Source organism: Oncorhynchus tshawytscha, linkage group LG17 (genome assembly GCF_018296145.1).
Source record: "Oncorhynchus tshawytscha isolate Ot180627B linkage group LG17, Otsh_v2.0, whole genome shotgun sequence".
Classification (NCBI taxonomy): domain Eukaryota; kingdom Metazoa; phylum Chordata; class Actinopteri; order Salmoniformes; family Salmonidae; genus Oncorhynchus; species Oncorhynchus tshawytscha.
Window position 1 is genome coordinate 249,595 of NC_056445.1, and position 13,121 is coordinate 262,715.

The 13,121-nt window shown below is 43.3% G+C and overlaps 1 protein-coding gene across 1 annotated transcript in view; it reads right to left on the reverse strand.

Annotated features, from left to right (window-relative positions):
- The window catches only part of LOC112216678 (coagulation factor IX), a 33,993-nt gene that overhangs the window by 8,569 nt on the left and 12,303 nt on the right, over positions 1–13,121 (reverse strand). The window lies entirely within an intron of this gene.

Below are 13,121 nucleotides of genomic sequence, written 5' to 3' on the forward strand. Positions count from 1 at the left end.
GTAATATATTAATTCATGCTATGTCAATGTGTTTTTAGAAGGGAGTGTACTAATCTTATGAAGGTATCTGTAAATCATGTGCAATGGAGTGTATGAGGAAGACTCTCCGGAAAATCTGTCTCCCTCCAGCAGGTGGCGTTTTTCGTCCATCAAGCAAGGACTATTTGTATGAAGGTCAATGAGTGTCGAATTTGGTCAACAAAAACATTAATGGTTATTTGATCGAATAGAAGTTGTTTCGATGCATATTCCGACCATTTCTCTTCATTGAATATAGGTGGTTTATGTCACCAACACTCATTGAATATTCAAAAAATTATTACAATAATGAGATGTATCCACCAATCCAAAGCAAGAATAGGAAGCGAGACAGCCCTCTGTGCTGCTTTGTAACTCCCCAGTGTTAGGTTAAGGAGAGACATTTTTAATTTCACCTTTTATTTAACCAGGTAGGCCAGTTGAGACAAGTTGTCATTTACAACTGCGACTTGGCCAAGATGAAGCAAAGCAGTGCGACAAAAACAACACAATAGAAAAAGCAATATACAGTGTGTGCAAAATGAATTAAAGAGGTAAGGCATTAAATAGGCCAATAGTGGTGAAGTAATTACAATTTAGCAATTTACACTGGAGTGATATGTGCAATTAGAAAATACTGATGTGCAAAAGAGCAGAAAAACAAATATGGGGATGAGGTAGGTAGTTGGTTGGATGGGCAATTTACAGATGGAGCTGCAGCGATCGGTAAGCTGCTCTTACAGCTGACGCTTAAAGCTAGTGAGGGAGATATGTCTCTAGCTTAGTTATTTTTGCAATTCGTTCCAGTCATTGGCAGCAAAAAACTGGAAGGAAAGGTGGCCAAAGGAGGTGTTGGCTTTGGGGATGACCAGTGAAATATACCTGCTGGAGCGCGTGCTACGGGTGGGTATTGCTATGGTGACCAGTGAGCTGAGATAAGGCGGAGCTTTACCTACAAATACTTATAGATGACCTGGAGCCAGTGGGTTTGGTGACAAATATGTAGCGAGGGCCAGCCAACGAGAGCATACAGGTCGCAGTGGTGGGTAGTATATTGGGCTTTGGTGACAAAACGGACAACTTGATATACTGACAACATGTATCTTGTCAGTACATCAATATATCTTTGGCAGTATTCATGAAATAAAATAGCTTAATTTTACAGACACAGTGGTAGTAAAGTACTGTATGCTTTAATTTAGAGAAGGCTATTTTTCAGTAACTTCAATTTATCCTCCTTATGCCGCGTTTACATAACATGGCACGAGGTAGACGGCAAACCGGATGTCATTGTTTTCAATGAGAGCACGACGATAAATACTGTTGAGGCTGGCGGTGAATGCCGCCACGGCAGACAGGACTTTCCGCCAAAGTCATATTTTTCCTGCTGTAGTGTTGTTTAATACACCACAGCAACACATACCATCGCACTGGCTTGCTTTTGCCATCACCCTCTTTCTTGCTTTTTTGTCCCTCTATGCCAACAGGTATAATGGTTTTTGCGTCCCTCACCTAAACGCAGCATTTACAGGCCAAGAAAGCAACCCAATAGAGCAACTGTGGTTGGTTACTCTCCATCGACTCAAGTCAGAGAAAAGAGCAGGACCAAATAGTGGAAAGGGAGATATACATTCTGAGACAGCCAAGAGAGTGCTTCATTGAAGACTACCTCCAGAAAAAGAAGCATTCTCTTGTGTTGGTTCCCATGTCTTGCAGGTAAGTTTCAACCAGTGTTTAACAGAACATACATTTAAATAAAACATTATTAATCAGGGTTGGGCTCTATTCAGAATTTTGAAATTGACTCCTATTCGAATTGAATTGGCCACAGGATATAGAGTTTGAGTGACAGGAAGTAGCATTTAATTCAGTCAGAGATACTGGATATAATGAAGAGATCCTTATGTCTGCCCAAACAATAGGAATTTCAATAAATTAAATTCCATTTACTTTAATAAAAATTTGGTATCTTGTTGACTACTTCAATTCAAACTCAAGATTTTAATTGGAATTTGAGGCATTTTCAATTAAAATCTGAACTGAGCCCAACCCTGGTAAATCAAATAAAATCAAATTGTATTTGTCACATACACATGGTTAGCAGATGTTAATGCGAGTGTAGCGAAATGCTTGTGCTTCTAGTTCCGACAATGCAGTAATAACCAACGAGTAATCTAGCTAACAATTCCAAAACTACTACCTTATACACACAAGTGTAAAGGGATAAAGAATATGTACATAAAGATATATGAATGAGTGATGTACAGAGCGGCATGGGCAAGATGCAGTAGATGGTATCGAGTACAGTATATACATATGAGATGAGTACGTAAACAAAGTGGCATAGTTCAAAGTGGCTAGTGATACATGTATTACATAAAGATGCAGTAGATGATATAGAGTACAGTATATACATATGAGATAAATAATGTAGGGTATGTAAACATTATATTAAGCATTGTTTAAAGTGGCTAGTGATATATTTTACATCAATTCCCATTATTAAAGTGGCTGGAGTTGAGTCAGTGTGTTGGCAGCAGCCACTCAATGTTAGTGGTGGCTGTTTAACAGTCTGATGGCCTTGAGATAGAAGCTGTTTTTCAGTCTCTCGGTCCCAGCTTTGATGCACCTGTACTGACCTCGCCTTCTGGATGATAGCGGGGTGAACAGGCAGTGGCTCGGGTGGTTGTTGTCCTTGATGATCTTTATGGCCTTCCTGTGACATCGGGTGGTGTAGGTGTCCTGGAGGGCAGGTAGTTTGCCCCTGGTGATGCGTTGTGCAGACCTCACTACCCTCTGGAGAGCCTTACGGTTGTGGGCGGAGCAGTTGCCGTACCAGGCGGTGATACAGCCCGACAGGATGCTCTCGATTGTGCATCTGTAGAAGTTTGTGAGTGCTTTTGGTGACAAGCCGAATTTCTTCACCCTCCTGTATTAATGTGATTAGTAATATACTATGTTTTCCATTTATAGGATATGCACAGTTGGATGGGCAAGAGTGACGGAGGCCTCGAACTGGACAAAGATTTTTTCTTTAATGAGTCCGACGCAAAGGATATACTACACTCCGGAGACCAGGCCCAAATCCCAGTCATTTGCGTGAAGAAAAGGCGGAGATACAGAGGGAGAAGGTCGGGGTGCCTTGTTAGGATTAATAAGCGAGTGAATAAATCACCATTACCATCGGGTTCTATTGGCCAACGTGCAATCACTGGAAAACTCGATCTGCGGTTGAGACTATCCTACCAACAGGACAATAAAAACTGTAATATATTTTGTTTCACCGAGTCATGGCTGAACGACGACACGGATAATATAGAGCTGACTGGGTTTTCTGTGCATTGACAGGACAGAGCAGCTACGTCTGGTAAGACGAGGGGCAGGGATGTGTGTCTATTTTTCAATAACAGTTGGTGCGCAATGTGTAATATTAAAGAAGTCTTGTGGTATTGTTTGCCTGAGGTAGAGTACCTCATGATAAGCTGGAGACTACACTATCTACCAAGAGAGTTCTCATCGATATTATTCGTAGCCGTCTATTTACCACGACAAACTGATGCTGGCACTAAGACCGCACTCATTGAGCTGTATAAGGCCATAAGCAAACAAGAAAATGCTCATCCAGAACCGGCGTTCCTAGTGGCCTGGGACTTTAATGCAGGCAAACTTAAATCTGTTTTACCTCATTTCTACAAGCATGTTACATGTACAACCAGAGGGGAAAAAACCTCTAGACAACCTTTACTCCACACACAGAGATGCATACAAAGCTCTCCCTCCATTTGGCAAATCTGACCATAATTCTATCCTCCTGATTCCTGCTTACAAGCAAAAACTAAAGCAGGAAGTACCAGTGACTCACACAATACGGAAGTGGTCAGATGACGTGGATGCTACGCTACAGGACTGTTTTGCTAGCACAGACTGGAATATGTTCCGTGATTCATCCAATGGCATTGAGTATACCACCTCAGTCATCGGCTTCATCAATACGTGCATTGACGACATCGTCCCCACAGTGACCGTAAGTACATATCCCAACCAGAAGCCATGGATTACAGGCAGTGTTCGCATCGAGGTAAAGGCTTGTATGCTCTAGTCGGCTGGCCCTCGCTACATATTCGTCGCCAGACCCACTGGCTCCAGGTCATCTACAAGTCCATGCTAGGTAAAGCTCCGCCTTATCTCAGTTCACTGGTCACGATGGCAACACCCATCCGTAGCACGCGCTCCAGCAGGTGTATCTCACTGATCATCCCTAAAGCCAACACCTCATTTGGCCGCCTCTCGTTCCAGTTCTCTGCTGCCTGTGACTGGAACAAATTGCAAAAATAGCTGAAGTTGGAGACTTTTATCTCCCTCACCAACTTCAAACATCTGCTGTCTGAGCAGTTAACCGATCGCTGCAGCTGTACATAGTCTATCGGTAAATAGCCCACCCATTTTTACCTACCTCATCCCCATACTGTTTTTATTTATTTACTTTTCTGCTCTTTTGCACACCAATATCTCTACCTGTACATGACCATCTGATCATTTATCACTCCAGTGTTATTAATCTGCAAAATTGTAATTATTCGCCTACCTCCTCATGCCTTTTGCACACAATGTATATAGACTCCCCTTTTTTTTCTACTGTGTTATTGACTTGTTAATTGTTTACTCCATGTGTAACTCTGTGTTGTCTGTTCACACTGCTATGCTTTATCTTTGCCAGCTTGCAGTTGCAAATGAGAACTTGTTCTCAACCAGCCTACCTGGTTAAATAAAGGTGAAATTAAAATAAAAAGAGCTGCCACTTTCATGGAGCAGGACACTAATTCAGACACTTATAAGAAATCCCGCTATGCCCTCAGACGAACCATCAAACAGGCAAAGTGTGAATACAGGACTAAGATTGAATCATACTACACTGGCTATGACGCTAGCCGGATGTGGCAGAGCTTGCAAACTATTACAGACTACAAAGGGAAGCCCAGCCACGAGCTGCCCAGTGACGCAAGCCTACCAGACAAGCTAAGTTCCGTCTATGCTCGCTTCAAGGCAAGCAACACTGAAGAATGCATGAGAGCACCAGCTGTTCCGGACGACTGTGATATCACCTTCTCTGTAACCGATGTGAGCAAGACCTTTAAAGCAGGTCAACATTCACAAGGCCGGAGGGCCAGATGGATTACCAGGGTGTGTACTCAGCATACGCAGACCAACTGGCAAGTGTTTGACATTTTCAAACTCTCCCTGACCGAGTCTGTAATGCCCGTGTTTCAAGCAGACCACCATAGTCCCTGTGCCCAAGAATGCAAAGGTAACCTACCTAAATGAATAAAGCCCCGTAGCACTGACGTTGTTTAGCCATGAATGGCTCACAAACGGTGAGCTGCCCTGAATCTATTAACTTCTATTTCACTAACTTCACATTTTAGAGAAATAGGTGAATCCTTCTCTGCCTACGGATCTTTGGATTTTTACTCTTGGCCTGGCACAAGTAATGTTGAGATATTCACACTGGCCCAACTTAGATTGCTTGTCAAAGGATATTTGATACAATGTATACTTTTGGAACTTTAACCATTTGCATAAATTAACATGGGTTTGAATGAGAACCATAGGAATACACTGGTTGCTATTCAAAATTGTCCTGCTCCTTGGTTAATCAAGCTATAAGACAACTTTAAAACGTTCCGGCTATCCTAACTTCAAATTCTCTAAAACCTTTTATAAACTATACAAAAATGAATTAGCACAAAATATCACACCAACAGTAACTCTTGATCTGTTCAAGCTAGAGACATCAACCAAATAACATGTTCAGGCTATCCTAACTTTATCAATTATAACCAGGGTTTGGAACAAATTATTTTTTTCCAATCATTTCATTCTGAACAGAACCATTCTTTTTTAAATTCAGTTCCACTGTTCTGACCAGCAAAATTAAGTTCTGAACCGGTTCTAACAACAACAAGTTCTGGTTTATATCATTCCTTTCTGTTTCTTGTTAAACCTCTGAAGTACAGTGCCTTGCGAAAGTATTTCAGGCTTCATTTCAGGCTTCAAACATAAAGATATAAAACTGTATTTTTTTGTGAAGAACCAACAACAAGTGGGACACAATCATGTAGTGGAACGACATTTATTGGATATTTCAAACTTTTTTAACAAATCAAAAACTGAAAAATTGGGCGTGCAAAATTATTCAGCCCCTTTACTTTCAGTGCAGCAAACTCTCTCCAGAAGTTCAGTGAGGATCTCTGAATGATCCAATGTTGACCTAAATGACTAATGATGACAAATACAATCCACCTGTGTGTAATCAAGTCTCCGTATAAATGCACCTGCACTGTGATAGTCTCAGAGGTCCGTTAAAAGCGCAGAGAGCATCATGAAGAACAAGGAACACACCAGGCAGGTCCGAGATACTGTTGTGAAGAAGTTTAAAGCCGGATTTGGATACAAAAAGATTTCCCAAGCTTTAAACATCCCAAGGAGCACTGTGCAAGCGATAATATTGAAATGGAAGGAGTATCAGACCACTGCAAATCTACCAAGACCTGGCCGTCCCTCTAAACTTTCAGCTCATACAAGGAGAAGACTGATCAGAGATGCAGCCTAGAGGCCCATGATCACTCTGGATGAATTGCAGAGATCTACAGCTGAGGTGGGAGACTGTCCATAGGACAACAATCAGTCTGGCCTTTATGGAAGAGTGGCAAGAAGAAAGCCATTTCTTAAAGATATCCATAAAAAGTGTTGTTTAAAGTTTGCCACAAGCCACCTGGGAGACACACCAAACATGTGGAAGAAGGTGCTCTGGTCAGATGAAACCAAAATTGAACTTTTTGGCAACAATACAAAACGTTATGTTTGGCGTAAAAGCAACACAGCTCATCACCCTGAACACACCATCCCCACTGTCAAACATGGTGGTGGCAGCATCATGGTTTGGGCCTGCTTTTCTTCAGCAGGGACAGGGAAGATGGTTAAAATTGATGGGAAGATGGATGGAGCCAAATACAGGACCATTCTGGAAGAAAACCTGATGGAGTCTGCAAAAGACCTGAGACTGGGACGGAGATATGTTTCAACAAGACAATGATCCAAAACATAAAGCAAAATCTACAATGGAATGGTTCAAACATAAACATATCCAGTTGTTAGAATGGCCAAGTCAAAGTCCAGACCTGAATCCAATCGAGAATCTGTGGAAAGAACTGAAAACTGCTGTTCACAAATGCTCTCCATCCAACCTCACTGAGCTCGAGTTGTTTTGCAAGGAGGAATGGGAAAAAATTTCAGTCTCTCGATGTGCAAAACTGATAGAGACACACCCCAAGCATGCCCAATTTTTCAGTTTTTGATTTGTTAAAAAAGTTTGAAATATCCAATAAATGTCGTTCCACTTCATGATTGTGTCCCACTTGTTGTTGATTCTTCACAAAAAAATACAGTTTTATATCTTTATGTTTGAAGCCTGAAATGTGGCAAAAGGTCGCAAAGTTCAAGGGGGCCGAATACTTTCGCAAGGCACTGTATATATATATTTTTTTACATTTAGCTCAACATTAAACTACTTCAGCAATCAGATAGAGCAGCTTGCTGTGGAGCAGGTAAGCAATTTAATATGTATAGGAAAGTAGTTAAAAGCAAATTGTATTTTGAAGTAACCGCATGGTTTAATCATGCTGAGCAGGTTCGAATTATCCCGCCCGTGTAGGCATGTATTGCATCGGCTGAAAGTTGATTGGATTTGGAACCGGGTTGCCACCAGGGCATGAGCCAGGTGCCCAATTCAAAGCCTACTGAGATGTTGGCTCAAAACAAAAGTGACGTAATTAAGCACGTGTAGTAATTAAGCACTGTAAAGTCCATGGAGAATAAGAGCACCTCCTCCCAGCTGCCCACTGCACTGAGGCTAGTAAACACTGTCACCAACGATAAATCCACTATACTTGAGAATTTCAATAAACATTTTTCTACGGCTGGCCATGCTTTCCACCTGGCTACCCCTACCCTGGTCAACAGCCCTGCACTCCCCACAGCAACTCGCCCAAGCCCCCCTCATTTGTCCTTCACCCAAATGCAGATAGCTGATTTTCTTAAAGAACTGCAAAACCTGGACCCCTACAAATCAGCCGGGCTAGACAATCTGGACCCTCTTTTTTTTAATTATCTGCCGAAATTGTTGCAACCTCTCTTACTAGCCTGTTCAACCTCTCTTTCGTATCGTCTGAGATTCCCAAAGATTGGAAAGCTGCCATGGTCATCCCCCTCTTCAAATGGGGAGACACTCTAGACCAAATTGCTACAGGCCTATATCTATCCTACCCTGCCTTTCTAAGGTCTTCGAAAGCCAAGAAAACAAACAGATTACCAACCATTTAGAATCTCACCGTACCTTCTCCGCTATGCAATCTGGTTTCAGAGCTGGTCATGGGGTGCACCTGAGCCACGCTCAAGGTCCTAAACGATATCATAACCGCCATCGATCAGAGACATTACTGTGCAGCCGTATTCATCGACCTGGCCAAGGCTCTCGATTCTGTCAATCACCACATTCTTATTGGCAGACTCAACAGCCTTGGTTTCTCAAATGACTGCCTCGCCTGGTTCACCAACTACTTCTCTGATAGAGCCTCAGTGAGTCAAATCGGAAGGCCTGTTGTCCGGACTTCTTGCAGTCTCTATGAGGGTGCCACAGGGTTCAATTCTCGGGCCGACTCTCTTCTCTGTACACATCAATGATGTCGCTCTCGCTGCTGGTGATTCTCTGATCAACCTCTATGCAGACAACACCATTCTGTATACTTCTGGCCCTCCTTTGGACACTGTGTTGACTAATCTCCAGACGAGCTTCAATGACATACAACTCTCCTTCCGTGGCCTCCAACTGCTCTTAAATGCAAGTTCTTCAACCGATCACTGCCCGCACCTGCCCGCCCGTCCAGCATCACTACTCTGGACAGTTCTGACTTAGAATATGTGGACATCTACAAATACCTAGGTGTCTGTCTAGACTATAAACTCTTCTTCCAGACTCACATTAAGCATCTCCAATCCAAAATTAAATCTAGAATCGGCTTCCTATTCCGCAACAAAGCATCCTTCACTCATGCTGCCGAACATATCCTCGTAAAACTGACCATCCTACCGATCCTCAACTTCGACGATGTCATCTATAAAACAGCCTCCAACACTCTACTCAACAAATTGGAAGCTGACCATCGCTTCATACTCGTCGCCAAACCCACTGGCTCCAGGTCATCTACAAGTCTCTGCTAGGTAAAGCCCCACCTTATCTCAGCTCACTGGTCACCATAGCAGCACCCACACGTAGCACACGCTCCAGCAGGTATATCTCACTGGTCACCACCAAAGCCAATTCCTCATTTGGCCGCCTCTCCTTCCAGTTCTCTGCTGCCAATGACTGTAATGAACTGCAAAAATCACTGAAGCTGGAGACCCATATCTCCCTTACTAGTTTTAAGCACCAGCTGTCAGAGCAGCTCACAGATCACTGCACCTGTACATAGCCCATCTGTAAACAGCCCATCCAACTACCTCATCCCCATAATGTATTTATTTATCATGCTTTTTTGCACCCCAGTATTTCCATTTGCACATTCATCTTCTGCACATCTACCATTCCAGTGTCTAATTGCTATATTGTAATTACTTCGCCACCATGGCCTATTTATTGCCTTATCTTACCTCATTTGCACTCACTGTATATAGATTTTTCTTTTTTCTACTGTATTATTGACTCTACATTTGTTTATTCCATGTGTAACTGTGTTGTTTTATGTGTCGAACTGCTGTGCTTTATCTTGGCCAGGTCGCAGTTGTAAATGAGAACTTGTTCTCAACTAGCCTACCTGGTTAAATAAAGGTGAAATAATAAAAATAAAAAAGGATTCTGTGTTTTCCCATGCAAAAGTGATAGCTTTTTATAGAAATGCTTTATCTGCTTTCCCAATGAAAAATTCCAACATTTATTTTATGGAAAAGAGATTTCTGGAAGATAAACAATGCACTGTTGACAAAATCATCGAGTGGCACAGATTACTGTTTGAGAATGCTGCTCCTGCCTCCCCACTTTTGACTAAAGCTTTTGTGTGCAGAGCAGTACTATAATTAAAAATGTCTTCACTTTTTACAAAAAGTTACAAAAATAATCAAGTATCCTTAACTAGCACAGAAAAAGGCAATCCATTCTTCTCTAATTAACATATCTCCCTAATTTCTGAATTACTCTTCTAATCTCATCTGTAGGCTACAGTAACCTATGCTTCAGAGGGGAGAGACCGGTAGCTTACACACACCGGCAATAATTTCCAGCTGGCAGGCAGACGCTGGAATACATTTCTGAGTGACAGACTGAGGGCTTTGTGTAGGCGCTTGGAACTTAAAATGAAGTTATTAACCAGTTCCCATGCTTTCAAAATAACAGTTCTGCCCAGGAACAGTATAGATCACTTTCGTTTTCTGTTCTGTTCCTCAAATAATTGACGGAGGTGAGTGCTACGGGTAGTCGTTTAGTTCAGTTACCTTAGCTTTCTTGGGAACAGGAACAATGGTGGCCCTCTTGAAGCATGTGGGAACAGCAGACTGGGATAGGGATCGATTGAATATGTCCGTAAACAAACCAGCCAGCTGGTCTGCGCATGCTCTGAGGGCGCGGCTGGGGATGCCGTCTGGGCCTGCAGCCTTGCGAGGGTTAACACGTTTAAATGTTTTACTCACCTCGGCTGCAGTGAAGGAGAGTCCGCATGTTTTGGTTGCGGGCCGTGTCAGTGGCACTGTATTGTCCTCAAAGCGGGCAAAAAAGTTCTTTAGTCTGCCTGGGAGCAAGGCATCCTGGTCCGTGACTGGGCTGGTTTTCTTTTTGTAATCTGTGATTGACTGTAGACCCTGCCACATACCTCTTGTGTCTGAGCTGTTGAATTGCGATTCTACTTTTGTCTCTATACTGATATTGCCTTGCGGAGGGAATAGCTACACTGTTTGTATTCGGTCATGTTTCCGATCACCTTGCCCTGATTAAAAGCAGTGGTTCGCGCTTTCAGTTTCACGCGAATGCTGCCATCAATCCACGGTTTCTGGTTTGGGAATGTTTTAATCGTTGCTATGGGAACGACATCTTCAACGCACGTTCTAATGAACTCGCTCACCGAATCAGCGTATTCGTCAATGTTGTTGTCTGACGCAATACGAAACATATCCCAGTCCACGTGATGGAAGCAGTCTTGGAGCGTGGAATCAGATTGGTCGGACCAGCGTTGAACAGACCTCAGCGTGGGAGCTTCTTGTTTTAGCTTCTGTCTGTAGGCAGGGAGCAACAAAATGGAGTCGTGGTCAGCTTTTCCGAAGGGAGGGCGGGGGAGGGCCTTATATGCATCGCGGAAGTTAGAATAGCAATGATCCAAGGTTTTACCAGCCCTGGTTGCGTAATCGATATGCTGATACAATTTAGGGAGTCTTGTTTTCAGATTAGCCTTGTTAAAATCCCCAGCTACAATGAATGCAGCCTCAGGATATATGGATTCCAGTTTGCAAAGAGTCAAATAAAGTTCGTTCAGAGCCATCGATGTGTCTGCTTGGGGGGGAATATATACGGCTGTGATTATAATCGAAGAGAATTCCCTTGGTAGATAATGCGGTCGACATTTGATTGTGAGGAATTCTAAATCAGGTGAACAGAAGGACTTGAGTTCCTGTATGTTGTTGTGACCACACCACGTCTCGTTATCCATAAAGCATACACCCCCGCCCCTCTTCTTACAAGAAAGATGTTTGTTTCTGTCGGCGCGATGGAGAAACCAGCTGGCTGCACCGACTCCGATAGCGTCTCTCGAGTGAGCCATGTTTCCGTGAAGCAAAGAACGTTACATTCCCTGATGTCCCTCTGGAATGCTACCCTTGCTCGGATTTCATCAACCTTGTTGTCAAGAGACTGGACATTGGCGAGTAGTATGCTAGGGAGAGGTGCGCGATGTGCCCGTCTCCGGAGCCTGACCAGAAGACCACTTCGTTTGCCTCTTTTACGACGTCGTTGTTTTGGGTCGCAGGCTGGGATCCATTCCGTTGTCCTGGGTGAAAGACAGAACACAGGATCCGCTCCGGGAAAGTCATATTCTTGGTCGTACTGATGGTGAGTTGACGCTGCTCTTATATTCAGTAGTTCTTCTCGACTGTATGTCATGAAACCTAAGATGACCTGGGGTACCAATGTAAGAAATAACACCTAAAAAAACAAAAAACTGCATAGTTTCCTAGGAACGCGAAGCGGCCATCTCTGTCGGCGCCGGAAGGCATCCTCTACTGACGGGATGAGGTCAATATCATTCCAGGATATTGACCTCATCCCGTCAGGTCGATTAGAAAGGCCTGCTCTCTGAAGTGTTTTAGGGAGCGTTTGACAGTGATGAGGGGTGGTCATTTGACCCATAGCGGATGCAGGCAATGAGGCAGTGATTTCTGAGATCTGAGAACAGCAGAGGTGTATTTGGAGGGCAGGTTGGTTAGGATGATATCTATGAGGGTGCCCGTGTTAACGGATTTGGGGTTGTACCTGGTAGGTTCATTGATAATTTGTGTGAGATTGAGGGCATCAAGCTTAGATTGTAGGATGGCTGAGGTGTTAAGCATGTCCCAGTTTAGGTCACCTAGCAGCACGAGCTCTGAAGATAGATGGGGGCCATCAATTCACATATGGTGTCCAGGGCACAGCTGGGGGCAGAGGGTGGTCTATAGCAAGCGGCAATGGTGAGAGACTTGTTTCTGGAAAGGTGGATTTTTAAAAGTAGAAGCTCGAATTGATTGGGTACAGACCTGGATTGTAAGACAGAACTCTGCAGGCTGTCTCTGCCATAGATTGCAACTCCGCTCCCATTGGCAGTTTTATCTTGGCGGCAAATGTTATAGTTAGGGATGGACATTTCAGAGTTTTTGGTGGTCTTTCTAAGCCAGCATTCAGACACGGCTAAGACATCCGGGTTGGCAGAGTGTGCTAAAGCAGTGAATAAACCAAACTTAAGGAGGAATCTTCTAATGTTAACATGCATGAAACCAAGGCTTTTACAGTTACGGAAGTCAACAAATGAGAGCAC